The sequence below is a fragment of the Nannospalax galili genome, unplaced genomic scaffold (assembly GCF_000622305.1).
Source record: "Nannospalax galili isolate Female #2095 unplaced genomic scaffold, S.galili_v1.0 scaffold923, whole genome shotgun sequence".
Lineage (NCBI taxonomy): Eukaryota > Metazoa > Chordata > Mammalia > Rodentia > Spalacidae > Nannospalax > Nannospalax galili.
Window position 1 is genome coordinate 768,277 of NW_008349753.1, and position 16,858 is coordinate 785,134.

Consider the following 16,858-nt stretch of genomic DNA (forward strand, 5'->3'; position numbering starts at 1 on the left):
CAAACAAACACAAACTGATATTTCCAAGTTCTAAACATTTAAAAGACAACTGTCTTTTAAGATACAGACAGTTCTAGAAAGCAAGCCTTTTATGCTTCCAATCCATCAATAAGAAAAAGGTGATAGAATGGGCTAAGCAGTGTCCGAGGGGCTCAGCCCACAGATTCTGAGGCTGAAATAGCAAGAAACAGCCATTCCTTTCCTCCTGCCTGTCAGGGTGAGAACTGAACTGAGAAGCAACAGTAACATCAAAATACACTTTAAAAAAAGATTTTACTTATTATTTTTATTTTATGTGTATGAGTGTGTTGCCTGCATGTATGTGCGTGCACCTGTGTCGTGTAATGCCGTGGAGGTCAGAAGAAGGCTTTGGATTCCTCTGAAACTGGAGTTAAGGACGGTTTGTAGCCTCCATGTGGGTGCTGGGAATCAAACCCGGGTCCTCTGCAAGAGCAGTCAGTGCTCTTAACTGCTGAGCCATCTCTCCAGCCCCCAAAATACACTTTTATATAACAGGATTGGTGTTAGACCCTCTGTTTGCCACCCTTACCACCTGATCGTGACTGGACACACAGCTTTCCATTGGAATTCATGAGGTGATGTGATGACATCTCACTCTTGCATTCAGGGTCTTTTGGTTAAAGATTATGTAGCACGATGTGATGGCGTGGACCCTGGGACTCACAATCGAAATCAAAGGAAATATCTGTTGGATTCTGTTCTTTTTAGTACATGTTCTCTGAAGTTTGGGCAATGTCCAGGAAAACACTTGGGGCATGCAGAATTCTCTCTGTGCCAACAGAACTAATTTCACATATGACTCTTTCAGCTCCTGAACTGAGAAGACATATTAAACACCCAGCAACATGTTTATTCTTATTAAACAGTGAATGTCCCCTTAAACAAAATCTGTCAGGACAGAGATTAGTGTTCACACTAACGGAAAGTGATCAAAAGCCCGAAGAGTCTTTGGTTAGTTTACTCTGGGCCCAGTCTGGCTTTAGTTTCTAGGCAAAGTACATTGAAAGCATATTGATGTCACTGGAGATGTTTAAAAATCTCTAGTACTAGGTAGAAACCACAGGAAAAGAGGAAGAGGCCTTCTGCCTCTTCCCTGCAACACAATACACAATGATCTATAAATAGTTTCGACTGTCTGTTTAGATACATCCTCCTCCTCCTCCTCCTCATCTTCCTCCTCCTCCCCTGGAAAAGATGGGGCTTCTGAACAACTTGCTGTTTCAAAGGAATTTTACACCCCCCCACACCATTGAATGGTTTTATGGTTATGTGACAGGGTTTGACATGACCCAGAAAGCTGGTGTCTTTCATACAAGGAAGGACGCATGCTTTGTTGGGTTTCAAGAAGGTACAGAGTAGGGCTGAAGGTAACATGAGCATCTGACCAAGGGCAGCCAAGGGCACTGGAGGACATACAGCTCTCCTTCCTGTACTGTTGTCCTGAGATGTCTCCTCACAGACCCATGTAGAAAACAGACCAGAAAGGCCATGTGATAGGAGCTCCCCCTTCCCGGTCCTTACTTTCAAGCTCTATCCTAAATGTAGGGTAAAGAGACTCAGGGATAATACACCTAGAGTCCCAGGGAAACCAGGCATTCGCTGTGACTCCTTTGGACATCATCAGTGCTATGTGCAATGTTGGCTTCTCTAATTAGACTGCCTTTTGCCACAAGACAGAGGCATCAATGAAACGTGGCCTGATTACTTAGCTCCAGAGAGCATACCGAGAATGCAACATCTGTCCCCTCCTCTCCCACCAAACCCTGTTCTTGCTTCTTTCTCTTTAGTCAGAACTGGTTCCATCCTGTCAAATAAAAAAGACTGCTGTGTGCAATGCTTTCTGAAGCTAAAGAAAAAAACATATTGTCAATTTGTAAGAATTTTAGTCACTAGTAAGACAATCTCATTCAGTCCCCAGAGCCATGGGGAGATCATAGCTGATGACAGGTGTCAGGGCAGGACAGAGCTCTGTGGAGTGGACAGTGAGCTTACCCACCAGTGTCCAATCTCAGCAATCACACTTGAATTTTACTTTCTTGCCTGCACTGAAGCTATCCTATCTCCACTAGAGGGCCAGGATGGAGATGAAACTTCAGACAATTCTGCTGCTGATTTAAAATTTGATCCTGGGGCTGGAGAGATGGCTCAGTGGTTAAGAGCACTGGCTGCTCCTGCAGAGGACCTAGGTTCAGTTCTCAGCACCCACATGATGGCTAACAACCATCTGTGACTCTAATTCCAGGGGAATCCAGTGCTCTCTTCTGACCTCCATGGGCATTGCATGATAGAGGTGCACTTACATACATACAGGCACCACATTCATACAAATAAAATAAAAATAATAAAATATTTAGGAATTTTGATCCTGGGGACTAGAGACATGGAAATGGCTCCTGAGTTCAGATCTCCAGAACTCTGTAGGTCCAAAGCCCTAATGCTGAGCAGATGGGAATAGAAAGATTCCCTGGGGCTTGTTGACCAGCCAGTCTAGCCAGATCATTGGGCTTCAGGTTCGTGGAGAGAATCTGTCTCAAAAAATAAGGTGGAGGGCCCGAAAAGATGGTTCAGCAGTTGAGATCACTTGCTGCTCTTACAGAAGACCTGTTGCAACTGTTTGTCACTTCAATTACAGGGGTTCCAGCTCCCTCTTCTGGATTTCATGGGCACTGCACACACATAGTGCACATACATATGTGCAGGCAAAACACTCCTACACATAAAATTAAAAAATTAAAAAATGAGGCAGAGAACAATGTAGGAAAATACTTAGACCTCTGGTCTCCACATGCAGATTGCATGCACACATACATACAAACACACACACACACACACACACACACACACACACATTTGACCCTAAACACTGGGGAGGGAGATCTGGACAGAAGGATAAATGAAAAGATTGGTATTGAGGCCCACTTCAGTCCAAGGGCATCTAGGGATTCTGCCAGAGTAGCCTAAATTACAAATAAAAGTTATTAAAATAATTTCAGAAAAAAATACAGTGTAGGATAATTTCAACTGACCTGCAGGTTAAAAAATGTATAGTTCTTTTCCATCCCAAGCTTTCCCTTGTTTCTTATGTCCAAACAACCACCGTGGTTTGGTCAACTGACATTTTGCAGTATCTCCCACATCTGAGCTTTGTTCCTTCCCCAGAGCAGTTTCCAGTGCCTTATCTCACCAGGCTGACAGCAGCCTTCTCAGAGGGGCCCTGTCTTCGACTTAGCTGCCTTCTCAAGGTCCTCACATTAAGGTTAATCTCACATTTGGTCATATCACCACTTTTGAAAAGTCTCCCATGACTGCCCAACTCCAGGTCAGAATCCTCCCTAACATATTGCCCTGTCCCCTTCAAACAGTGGGAAGCAGAGTAGTCCCCTCCACCTTTTCTATCATCACCTTCCCCAGACCAGAAAGAGCAAGCAGGGTTGTCTTCTTTGAAGAGTTAGAAAAAAGCCAAACTCAGTTCCTCGTGTACTGTTACTCAGCAATCCACAAGCAAAGCTGTGAGCTAAAGTGGGAGGTCGGGGGAGGATTCCCCGCAAAACAATCAATAGATTTGGCAGCAGCATTGACTGAACATCCTTTAAAGTAGTTAAGCCAGCACTGTGAACCTGGAGACAGGGTCTGATCCCACAGGTGAGGGCTCAGACCTCAAGACTGCTCCCATCCCTCTTCAGACACTGATCACAAGCCCCAGATTGTTCTTTCTGCTTGTGTTTCTGACTGACCAGCTATAACTGAGGCTCCTCTACACCCCCTCCTCAGGGTTATTAACTTTGAGTAGCTCATAGAACGTGGGGGAATACTTACTTATCTCCTTTTTTTATTTCATGTATATGTGTGTAGTGTGAGTACGTTGTATACGTATGTTCATGTGTGTGTGTGCATGTGTGTGAGACCTGAGGTTGATGTCAGTTTTCCTCAATTGCTATCTGTCTTATTCAATTAGGCAGGGTCTCTTATTTGAACCAGGGCTCACAGATTTGGCTAGTGTGCCTAGCCAGCTTGCTTTGAGGATCTCTTGTCTCAGTCTTCCTAGCACTGGAAGTATAGTTGGGCTGCTACGTTCATCTGGCATTTACATAGGTTCTAGGCATCCAAACTCTGGTCCTTGGTCCTTATGCCTGTGTAGCAAATGCTTTAACCGCTGAGCAGTCTTCTCAGTCGAGTTATCATATTTTAATAGAAGATATTACAAAGGGCCAGATGACGAGATGCAGGGGGCCAGGTATGTTTGAGGGCTGCAGAGTCTCCAGGCCCTCCGTGTACACGACAGTGTCTCTCTTTCTGGCTGGGAACTCTCTGTTTTCCATGTTTCTACTTGAGAAACACAGTAAGCTGCTTTTCATTGCCCTGTGTGAGTGTTGGCCCTTCCAGAAGGTCTTTCCTGAGGACCCAGAGCGCAACACTTCCCACCTTCAGGTCTTCAGGACATGAGGCAGCAGGTGCATGTGTCAGATGGCATGATGCTAGAGGGGATGGTGCAGTGTGGATGGAATCATCAGAGCATCCAAGACAACTTAATCTCACTTGAATTATTAAGGATAGTAATTTTTGTCTCATTCAGGAGGTAAGAGAAGCTGGTACCACACAACACAAGGACTGTGAATTTGAACCTTGGACTGTTCAGACAGTGATGTGACTGTAGGGATGGAGTGTGGAAGGCCAGTTTTTAGCAAGAGTTCACCTTCCAACTAAATTGGGTTTAATTTGCCCATGTCCTTAGAATCACCCATTCACCATGGCCGATAAGCATTAGCCAAGCTGTTATTTTTATTAATGCTTGTGCTGGATAGCTTCACCTTGACACACCTGGGTAGAGGGACTCTCAACTGAGGAACTGTCTCCATTGGACTGGCCTGTGGACATGTCTGTGGGGCATTTTCTTGATTGTTGAGCCATGTAGGAAGGTCCAGCCTCCTGTGGGTGGTTGCTATTCCTGGGCAGGTGTTGTATAAGAAAGTAGATTGAACACTGGCCAGGAGAGTGAGCCAGTAAGCAGCATTCCTCCATGGTCTGTGATCCCGGTTCCTGCCCTGACTTCTCTCAGAGATGAACTGTGACCAGAGAGATATAAGATAAAATAAATCCTTTCCTCCTCAAGTTGCTTTTGGTCAGAGTATTTTGTCACAGCAACAGAGAAGCAGACTAGAAGAGTGCTTTCTCAGTTTAAGTAAATATTTTTGAGGCAGGTCTCATTTTTCTAAGTTCACACTGCTACAGTTTTATCAGAAAGGAGTGTCAGTTCTTACATTTCCTCATTCTGTCTCTCTACACATATTCTTTTAGTACCTACTATGTGCCATGGGACAAGATTAGGATACAGTGAGCTCTCTGAAAGGATAAATCAATGTTTAGAACACAGCAAGTGACAAGTGAACCTTCATTCCAAATCTTTGAAGCATTTAATTGTGAAGCAATTCTCCGGGTTTCCCCCCTTCCCCTGTGATCATGGGGGATGTATGTAGATGGTGAGATGAAAGATCATGGCTCTATGCCTGGAGGACAACAGTCCAGGAGAGACAATACTTGGGTGACACCATATAATCAAGGAATAAAGTTTTATTTTGCAAAGCCACCAAGAGCTTAGGGTTGTTTTTTGACACAAATGGCTTTCACTTTCTCTATTATCACTGTTTGGCAACGAATCTGTCAACTGCCTTTGATTTCTTTCCATTTCCTTCTTGTTACCTGTAATCATGCCTCACCTCCTCAGCTAGTCTGGGAGCATCTTGACGGGTGTGATTTTGGCTTTGATTTTCAGAGCATTTCTCTTCACCCTCCAACTCTCTTCCTTCTTTCAGTTTCTCACTAAATTCAGGAGTGAGCTTTGCCTGCAATAGCTGCTGAGCTTATAATTGATAGGTTGAGTATTTTCCTTCTGGAAAAAAAAATAATTCTTGGCTTCTAATGACAATTACTTATTTCCATGAATCACCTCACTACGAGGGCATGGCTGTAGAGAATTGAATGCTGTGGTCATAGTATTTGACCTACGATGTCAAGATTCTGTGTCATAGGATGGCTGGGTGAACATTTCTTACTCATTTGTACTGATCTGGATGTCTTCGGGTCTATGTATCAACTTGGATCTGGGCTTCTAGGACTCTCATTCACTCATTTGTTCATTCATATGGTCAGGACTCTCATTCATTCAGTTGTTCATTCATACAGTCAGGACTCTCATTCATTCAGTTGTTCATTAATATAGTCAGGCCCCGAGAAGCAGCAGAGAGTGAACACTGTGAAATTAGACTAGCTGTGAGACCATGAGCCATAAATCTCTCTGTGTCACCACTTTTCTTGACTGTAAGATGGGAGCTTAAAACGTTTCTTGCATTTTGTTTTGTGAATTATACACATTAATCTATGTAGGATATTTAGAAAGTCATTTTCAGTGCCAAGATACAGCAGATATGATCAGAATGCTAGTGTTATTGATTATTGGCCAAATGGCAGATATTAGAGAAACAAGAATGAAAACTAGCTTGCCCAATTCCCAAGAAGTTTACAATCTACTCAGGACAATAGATACGTAAACAAATGAATGACTTGAAATGTTGCGGAGCCAGAGGAACAGAATGTATAATTAGCACATACTACTGCATACACGCACATGCAACACAAGCGCATAGGATGGTGGGTTTGCAGAAGCACACAGATACACAAATGTGCATGCATGCACACATGTGTACTCACAAGAGCACACTTACGTGCTTGTGTGAGTACTTGCAAACAGTGAGTGACCGACCAGGAAGATGCGCTTTTTATTTGGAAGAAGAGAAACCAACAAGGCTCCCTGGAGACTCTGAGGACCACAGTGACTCTTACAATATGAGTAGAAAGGACCAGGGATGTAACTCAGTTGATACAGCTACACTTGCCTAAAATGTGGGAAGCCATGGGCACCATAAACTGGACAGAGTGGTGCAGGCAGGAAGATCACAATTTCAAGGTCATCTTTGGCTACATATTAACTTAGAGGCCAGCCCAGGATACATGAAACTCTGTCTCAAAAAAAAAATCTATATGAACAGGTGCTTGCCAAGCAAGTCAAAGCACCAGGGACCGGCAGACAATTAAGAAGCGTGAGCAGAGGCATCCAACATTTATCCACTTATCCATTCAACAAATATGTACCAAATGCCTCCTGTGTGCTTGACACAGTTTCAAATACTGGGATGTGGCAGAAAATGAGATTGAGAAGGTTTCTGTGATCACAAAGCAAAGGACCCATAAATAAACCCATGAGATATGAAGAAAACAGAAAAAGAACAGTGAGAGTGGGCTGGGCAGGCAGTCTGTCTTGACTGGGGAGGTAGAGGGTTGAACATGCACTGAGCAGGAGCATGGGCCCCATCTCTGTTTCCTAAACTCTCCTGGCACCTTGCTCAGCCTTTTTCTTCCTTTAGGGTGAGAAGTGAGTGAGTTATCTGGCCGCAAGCAAATGTGGCCCAAGCCTCCTCTGGAGATAAAGTTGATGTCACTGGGTAATCTATGCAAGCTTTGACCTTTCCCCTTCTTCTTCCTACAGACAGGGGCTTTGCAGACTCAAAATTGCTCTAGTTATGAATACTAAGGGCCAAATAAGGGAACAGGGGCTGTGTAGGTGGTAAGCCCCTTTGGCTCTTGCTCCATGACTTTTTTGTGAACTGTTATTAGGCACAGAGAAATATTTTGGTTTCCCCCTGCCTTATGGCTTCTGCCCTATTTCTGTTGGCTCAGAACTTGAGAAGATAACTCTTTTAAGATGAAAGTTTTCAGATGAAAAACTTTTCCTTCCCCAATGGACCTCAAAACTAAATGAGGATTCTGAATCCTAATCTATCAAACCTGTCACTTTAATGAAAATCCCTTCAAATCTCTGACTTAATGGCTCCAAAGACAACCATGAGACTGAGAAGTCTGGCCCCAAACGCAAAAGCTGCGACAGTGAGTTTTGGTGGGTGGAGTGGGGGAAGATTATCTCCATGCCAGGGTGAAACACAGTCCCCAGTTCCTGGTCAGGAGCCACAAGAGGAAATGTGAAGTGACGTCTTAGATACTCCTATCTTGTGACTTTATATCTACATTTAAAAATTACACTCAGAGAATTTTTTTAAATTTATCTTTTCTTTGAAAAATTAAAAACACTTTTATATATTTACACACTTGTAGCACAACTTCCTTGGGAGATAAGAAGAGAATATGACATCACCATGAGCAAATGGTAGGCGTGGGAATTATCCACTGGGCTCAGTTCTGGGCATTAGAGAAATTTAGAAAGAGAGAGAAGATGCCTGGTTCCTAATGCTGGAAAGCTTCCCTTCAATCTAGAAAGACATTCAGGACCCCAAAGACATATTTATCAAAAGACAGCATGCAGGATAGGTGTCAAATTGATGGCAAACAGTTTTGAAAATTCTCCCAGAGGTTGGCTGTGGTGGTGCACATGTGCGATCCCAGGACTTGGGAGGCTGAGATAGGACATCCTCAAGTTTGAGGTCATATTCTGGGTCACTGTGATGGTGAGTGGTAATTGTCAACTTGACAGATTGTAGAATCTCCCAGGAAATGGGCTTCTGGCTATACCTGTGGGGGATAATCTTGATCATATTAACTGATGTGGGAAGACTTACCTTGACTATGGGTAGGACCAAGCCCTGGGCAGGGGATCCTGAATTGTGTAAGTGGAGAAAGCCAGGTAAGCACTGGCAGGCATTCATTGCACTTTAGTGGTGCACAGGCTCCTGCTGCCTTGACTACCTCACTGTTATGAACCGTATCCTAAACCGTGAGCTAAAATGAACCCTTTTTACCTTAAGTTGCTTTTGTCAGGGTATCTTATCCCAGAAATGGGAAAAAAACATGAAGACAGCCACACAGTAAATTGCCGGCCAGCCTGGGCTACGGTAGGGGACCCTGTTGCTTCCAGAGTTTAGAGGGAAAAGCATCAGCCAAAGCAAGAACGTTTACAATGGTTTCCCAATAGATTTGATGGACAACGGCGGAGACGTGCGGAAGCACTAAGGGCACAGCGGTCGTGAAACTGCAGTTAGGGTCTGTGCTTCTGGAAGAAGCTTCTGGAAGGAGAGAAGTAGGCACCATATTTCTTTGTGAAGACAGGCTGCCTAGCACCACCACGACACAAGTCTGTGGCAGGTAAAACTGGCTCTCTCTCTCTCTCTCGCTCACTCTCGCTCTCTCTCGATCTCACATAGCTCCTTGTAGATGCCCACTATCCAGCCAGGAGCAGCCGACTGTAACACAGGAAATGCATTGTGCATTGTCCGCTATGGCCCTGTGACAGAGCTGCTCCGCTACAGGCAGGGAGGAAGCAGAGCACAGACTTTGCACTTGCTCTCAAGTGCTAAGGTGAGGAGGTTCTCAGCTCTGCTGCGCATCCCAAACCTGAGGAAGGTTTCACGGGCATTGCCTTCTCTCTCACCAGTTCCAGACTGGATGGGGACACTGGCAAGTGTTGGTAGCAGAAAGCAAGCCAGTACACTTTGTTCCCCAGGAGAGGAAGAGGTGGAGACGGCAGGCCAGTAAATGTAAAGGGTACCAGAGCCATTCCCCAGCTCTACCCTGCCCAGGATCCACTACCGGCTGCCATAGGCAGTACCTTTTTCCTGGCTGCAGACATTTTGCTATGGAACCAGGACATGCCACTGCCACTGGGCTTCTATCAAATAAAATCACAGTACTGGCAAGAACACTTAACTAGACTTCCTTAAAGAGATACCATCCATGGTGAGTGCTGTTTGAGCTTAGAATCAAGGGCAGCACTGTCCTAGGACCCCAGCCCACTTCACACCCTGAAACTCAAGGTTAACATGCACCTGGGTATCAGTCTCTGAGCTTTGTTTGGTTGTTTTTGATTCCTTTGGTGTTGGGGTTGGAACACAGGGTCTTGTACATGATCCCCAGCCTCTAGAATTCTTTTTGGGGAAAACAAATAAACACAGCAAAAAACCTACCTCATGGCATTAGTTTGAGTTTAGTTTCCCTCTAATTGGTAAAACCAAGTGACTTAAGATATTTTACATAGCAATTTGATCCCTCCTGAGTATAAACGTCAGCTGCTTATAACTCTAGCTTGGGACCGAGTCCCAGAATGCACTGCACGAGTTCAGGTGGTCCTGCTTCTTTTGTGTATTTGTTTTGTTCTGCTCAGACCCTTCTCTACCACTTCATCACTAATCCAGAGAATAATACAACGCAGGTATAAAGATCAGCATCTCTCCTCTTTCCTAAGGCTCTTAATTTTCTCTGAAGTTTAGTGTAATTAATTTCCTGATTCTATGAAGTCCTTTGAGATTCCTCTGAGGGCAATAGCCCACCATATCCACATTATATTGTGACCTAGTCTAGGAGTATGTCTTGATTGTCAAGTTGACAGGATTTAGAAGCGACTAGGAGACACGTCTCTGAGTGTGTCTGTGAGGACATTTCTAGAAAGGTTAAACTGAGGAGGGAAGAGCTACACTGAATGTAGGTGGCACCTTTCCATGGGCTGGGGTCCTGGACTTCATAAAAAAGAGAAAGAAATCTGAGCACCAGTGTTCATCACTCTCTGCTTTCTGACTACAGACACAATGTGACCAGAGGTCTCACACTCCTGCCGCTAGGCTTTCCTACCATATGGATTGTCTCCTCTAAAACTGTGGGCCAAAATAAACTCTTCCTTCCTTAAGTTGCTCTGGTCAGGTATTTTGTCATAGAAACAGCTAAGATGGTCAGGGATATGGAAGTCTTCAAGCTACATCGTGCTACAGTTCGAGCTGGACTGTCCCCTAAGGTCCTATTCATTAGGGTTTGGTCCCCATCCTATGTGCTGTTGGGAGATGGGAACCTTTAAGAGGTGGGACCTACTGGAAAGAAAGTAAATCATCAGGACCAAGTCCTTTAAGGCGAAATTGGACCCAGGCCCTTCCTGTTGCTCTCATTTGTTGCCAAATAACCATGAGGTGAGCAGCTTAATCCACCACTAGTTCCCCTCCATGATGTGCTGCCTGCGCAAAAGTCAAAGCAACATGGCTGACCATCCATGAACTAAAATCTCCAAAGTTATAAACCCAAACAAAGCTTTCCTCTTTTTAAGTTGATGACCTTGGATACTTAATCATGGTTATAGAAAACTAACACATACTTCTAATAAATGCACATTGGTGTGAACCCAGCATCTGGGGACAGGAGAGCTCGATATTAAGGTAATAAGCAAGTGGCTGCTCAGTGAATAACCATGTTCTAAAATCCTCATTAGCACATTGGTGGGAACCAGAGCATGTCTATGAATGATAAAGCACTATACCAAGCACCATAGCAATGACTCCGGTTAATTCAGAAGAGCACCCTCAATTTGTTAAGAAAGATGCCTAAGCTGTGATAATCAATACAGGCTCTTATAACTTCATTTAGACCAAACCCAAGTTTTGCACATAAGTGTCCCCAGCTCACAAACCTAAATGAACCAGATTCAGAGCCTGTTCAAGCACAGTATTCGTTGAAAGCCCCGAGGACAAGCCCACCTTCCGGGATTCCAGTGGAGAATCATATTCTTATATCCAACTTCATCTTCTCACGTGACTGCACTCTTACATCAAACCCAACACAACCTTCTTTCCTTAGCAAAGAAAAGTATCAATGACTTCAGCCTAAATTGACACTGTACTGCCAGAGTCCTACCAGCCATTATTCTGCAAGTTCAGGAAGCTTGGCAGGATGGTGGGAGGTAGGTCTGCAGCTGGCTGGCACATACCTGCAGGTGCACCCAGGCTTCTAGCTGGATGTATCATCCAGTCCATCAAGTGCCATCACAGCCCTGAAAATGCAGTGCTTCGGAAGGCACAGAAAGAAAACATGCAACTGTACAACAATTTCCTCTGAGTTGAAACAGTCCCTTCAGGAGGGAGAAGGAAAACTCAGGACTCAGGAAACTCACTAAACTTACAAGGTTCACAAGTCCCTTCATTAAATTATATAATCAGTAAACAATTGCTGAGTGATGGGACACTCTTCAGTGGAGCAGCTTGCAAGTTATGCAGGAAGTGACCCATATTCCTGGAAGTCACCCTTCCCCAGGTTCCTATGAACCGATAAACTCATTGGTTCACCAGGCTGGTATATATGGAATCACTTTTTTGATCTAACATGGTGCCATCTCTAAGCTGAGTAGACATCTGTTCACATCTCCCCAGGAAAAGTCATACAACACGTGCCTATTCCAATGAGGCTCCACATCAGAAGGTTTCTGGGTGTACCCATTCTAGGACAACTATAGAGCCAAACGGCCCTACTCTGACATTTGCCTTATGGCAATGGACCATTATCACTAGTATTAGTACTGTTTTTATGTTGAATCACCTAAATAAATCTACACCCTTGGAAAGAAACTGTGGGTTAAAAACTCAGCTCTGTTCAGGACCACGCAGCTAGGCGTCAAATGCTGTCTCACACTCCTGGCTCTGCTTCTGTCTGTGATGCACAAGCACCTCAGAGCCCTTTGGGTATCATATCTCTACACAGAGATTTTCCCAGACATGCTGGAAGGTCCCGTCGACTGCGCAGATTCATTTACTTTTCATCAAAACTTTCATGAGACAGTGCAGCCATGTGAAAGGCTCCCTTTGCCTGTGGCCTTATCTCTTCTGTGCACTAGTCGCTGAAGGAAAGTTTCTTCTCTTAGCGTTTCTGTGAGCTGGACAAGGTAACAGTAACCATGTGCACAGTTCATGTGAGGGAACACGGGAACAGCAATAAGCTGCAGAAAAAAATCTATGAGCAAAACCATCTTGTCTAAGAGACCCAGTCATAGCAGTTGAAGAATAGAAAGGGCAAGCTTGGGGAAACTTCCAGAGCACCACTGTTAACAAGCACTTGTTCTTAGAGCCTCGAGGTATTGGGTAACATTCTGAGGTGGACAGAAAAGATGGTGCGTATAAAGGTTCACTCACCCTCTGCCAACAGCAGGTCGGTTTCTTTTCACAGAGAAAGTTTTGGTCTATTTTCTTTGGAAAACTGAAAGAGAAAGAAGATAAAAGATTTAAGAAAACAATAGGAAATCCATTTGCTAAATTGGCACAGGTAGGGAGGCCTGAGGGGGTACTTAGTAGGTCTGTATGGTACACAGCTGATGTGTGTTTGACTACATGAATTTAAAAACAGCTTTCAACAATGAATATGTAGAAAATCATGATGTACATGATTCATTTATCACGGGCTATGTGACTCTCATGACAGTGTGGTAGCTGGGAAACAATTTTGGAGGCAGGTCTTTTAAAATGTCCTGTCCTCAATGTCTACCAGAAGACCCTCATTCACTGTACTTTGTTCTTCCCTCAAATGACACACCCACAGGCCTGTTACCCGCAGTCATCTGTAATTAGGCTCACATGGGAACAGAGACTTGGTGACAGGCGCTGGAAGCCTCCTATCAAGCCCACTGAATGATGTCATGCAGAAGCCACAGGATCTGAGACCTTGGCTGGTCCAACCAGCTGTGAGAAAGAACAGAGATGATGTGAGTGTTGGAAAGAGGAAGGTTGAAGGATGGAGGCGGATCCAAAGTTACAGCAGAAGAATTTCAGCTACATTACAGATGAACTCAGTTGATAGCTGAGTTTTCAAAAGTTTCCAGAGTCTTTAATGACATTTTTGCTGGCCGAGGATGAATGGACACCAGAGCTATCCGAGATCCCAAGCATGTTTCCCACCATCCCGAGTCTCTGCAGTCCATCCTAACAGCTAGGAGAAAAATCAGCTCTTCCCCTCCAGTTTCCTAAATAGCAGCAGATGTCCAGGGAGGCCCTGGGGTCATGTGGAGAGTCTCCTGCCTAGGATGTCCCACCATCCTGAAAGCACATTCTCTGACTCCTAAGGACCTGTCTCAGCATCCCAGAGAGAAGTCCAGTGTGTTCAGGTGACACCCACTATGCTGTCAGATTATCCCAGGACAGGTCAGGTCATTTAAGCCTCTGACTACTGAGAAGAACACAGTCTGATATGAAAAATGGCCATAAAAATATGAAAATACAAGCAGTAAACACTGGTATACACTGGGAACCCCTCCGAGTCAATCTTTTAAAAGCAATGCTTTTGAATCCACTCATATTCTAATAGCATTTAAAAAAATTTAAAATATTGTATTATTTTATCTTAATGATAGACAGTATGTCTACAGAAGACTGATAAAGGCCACAAAAGCAAAGGTCAGAGTCCAGCGAGTCTTCAGCTCTGCGCCCCCTAGCTGTGTGATTCCAGCAATGGAAACCCTCTGAGCTCTTTCTTCATTTGTAGATGGTAATAATAATACCAGCTGTGTATATCATTGTGAATGCTTACTACAGTGTTCCACACATAGGAGAGGCTTAATGAAAACAAAAGCCTCCATTATCCTTTGGCTTCACATGTTTTCATACCTGTAACAAGATGAGAGAGTGGGGAGATTTTTACAATTGATCTGAACAGTAGTACCTGTACTGTATTGTCCTTTCCCCCACCTGCTCCCTAATACAATGAGACAGAATTAAACTGTTTACTTCAGAACAATTAGATAATATAGATGGGGGGGGGACCTCAAGTAACAGAATCAGTAAAAGTCCCACCAATAACCAGCATAAGTATTTTCACTAATGTAGAGTTCCAGCTTTTTCTCTGTGTCCAAGGATACACAGTATATTACAAGTACACTTGAAACAGAAACAAATTCATGCATGAACAATTTATAAAATGTTATTAGAGTACTCATACGGGTTTTTGGACAGGCATTTCATAGCTGGTATATTGAAACCCTCTTTTAAGATCAATAAATTTGTCTACATCATAATTTTTTTGAAATTGGGTCTCATATAAAACTTGTTGGCCTCTAACTTGGCATGTAGATGAGGGATAATTCTGGAACTTCTGCTCCTCCAGTGTCCACCTCCAGAGTTCCAGGATTATAGGCTACCGCACTCTTTTTATTCAGTACTGGGGATAGAACCCAGGGCCTTGTGCATGCTAGGCAAGCATCCTACCAACTGAATCACATCCATAGCCTCAGATCAAAATCTTTAGCTTTTTCCAAGAGCTTTGGGAGAATGAGCCAATAAATATGTATTTGTTGAACACACAGAATCTACCAAAGTATTTGTATTTATGAGAAATGATTATACACTGTGGAAACATGTGCGTTCTGCCTCTTTTTTAAGATTGAGAAAGGCAGATTGTACAAATATAATGGGTTTTAACAGCAAAAATTTGTTCTGGTTTGAGTGGGTGAGCTCAGAAAATACAAACTAGCGTGTGTCCCACAGAGAATGAAATTGTAGACCACAATTTCCAGACAGCACCTAGAATGTGTTGAAAAAGGGACAACATATAAAGCCTAGAGATAATATTCGATAGCAGGGCTTCCAACGAGTATGACATCATAAATCTGAAGTTAAACAAGTGTCCCCGTTTATGGTGGAGTGATTTTATCAAACAGAGACCAATTGAATACTGTAGAGTTCTGAGTGGCCCTAGAATTTAATTCACAGCATTTGAAGTTTAAAACCTAACAGAAACTGGAGTGTACTACATTTGGTATCAAAAGTGGGACTATTTGTGCAATGCCAATATTTCTAGTCTAATTTCCTTCTCAACAAGAATTGTTGATATAGGCCATGTGCTTGCCTTCTATTATCAAAGTTGTGCCACATCTCCAACTGTGATCAGGAACATTTCAGAAAAACAGCACATTTGAGAGCAGGTGGGGGGAGCGAGCATTTCTCCACGATTTCCAAGGGTGTGGACACAATTCTTCCTCCAGCTATAAACACAGTCAACCTTTTCTAAGTATCCTGAGCACTGTTCCTACAAGCAAGCAGGGCACCAGCACAGAACATCGAGAAAAACAGGGCACCTGAGGCAGCAGAATAATACCAAACATGACACCTTCTGAGAAAACCTGGAGAGGCCCACAAAAGAGAAATAAAGTTTGATTTGTGAAACCAGAGTCCACAGGCAAGGGTAGGCGAGAGCCAGTGGCATATCTCTGTTCAACAGATATATAACCATTCATTTGCATGGTCCGCTTGACTGGATGGAGACACAGCTTTGGTATAGTTATGGGGGCATCTCCAGGAAGGATAAACTGAGGAGGAAGACCACCCTGAAAGTGAGTAAAACCATCCTATGAGCTGGGGTCCTAGACTGAAAAAAAAAAGGGAAAAAGAAGGCCAATTGAGTAACCGATTTTCCTTTTCTCTGCTTTCTGATCTACCCTGGTGTGAGTGAGCAGCCTCACACTCCTGAAGCCACATCCAAGAACCCTCCATAGGCCATGCCTTCCCCACCATGACAGCTGTACCCTGAGGCTGTGCAAGAATAAGGCCTCTTCCCTCAAGTTGTTTTTGACAGGTATTTGATTCTAGCAAAGAGAAAAGTAACTAGCACAAGATGTTCCCTAAAGTTCCACTCCTGTTCCAGCTTATACAATTCCAGCAACAATTTGTGTGGAGGATCATGCTCTCAGAAGAGATTCTTCTATTCTGACCATGTGAGAAAGAATCAGCGTGAAGAGATAAGAGCACAGACCTTAAATCTAGCATTGCACAGAACCCTGGAGAGCCCCTTTTCTGACAACTCACACCAGGACTTATTATACCATGGAACATGTTCTGAGATACTTTTCACAAATCTTAGATGATATAATTGACGGGCTAGAGAAATGTCTCAAGATCCAACGGTGAGCTTACAGGGACAGAAATTTTGCTTTGCCCAGTGTTCTCTCTTTGAAAGCCAGCAGCAGATGGTCAGGTTTTCTCTATTGTATATGATTACATCGTGTCCCTTTGGTGCATTTGAAGTTGAATTATACAGTCTTAAA

The 16,858-nt window shown here is 43.7% G+C and overlaps 1 protein-coding gene across 8 annotated transcripts in view; it reads right to left on the reverse strand.

Annotated features, from left to right (window-relative positions):
* The window catches only part of Atxn1 (ataxin 1), a 470,135-nt gene that overhangs the window by 191,196 nt on the left and 262,081 nt on the right, over positions 1-16,858 (reverse strand). For all 8 annotated transcript variants that reach the window (XR_003851711.1, XR_003851710.1, XM_017801654.2 and 5 more), the window contains one exon: positions 12,963-13,026. The gene's annotated coding sequence lies outside the window, so the exon portion shown is untranslated. The remainder of the gene's footprint in view (positions 1-12,962; positions 13,027-16,858) is intronic.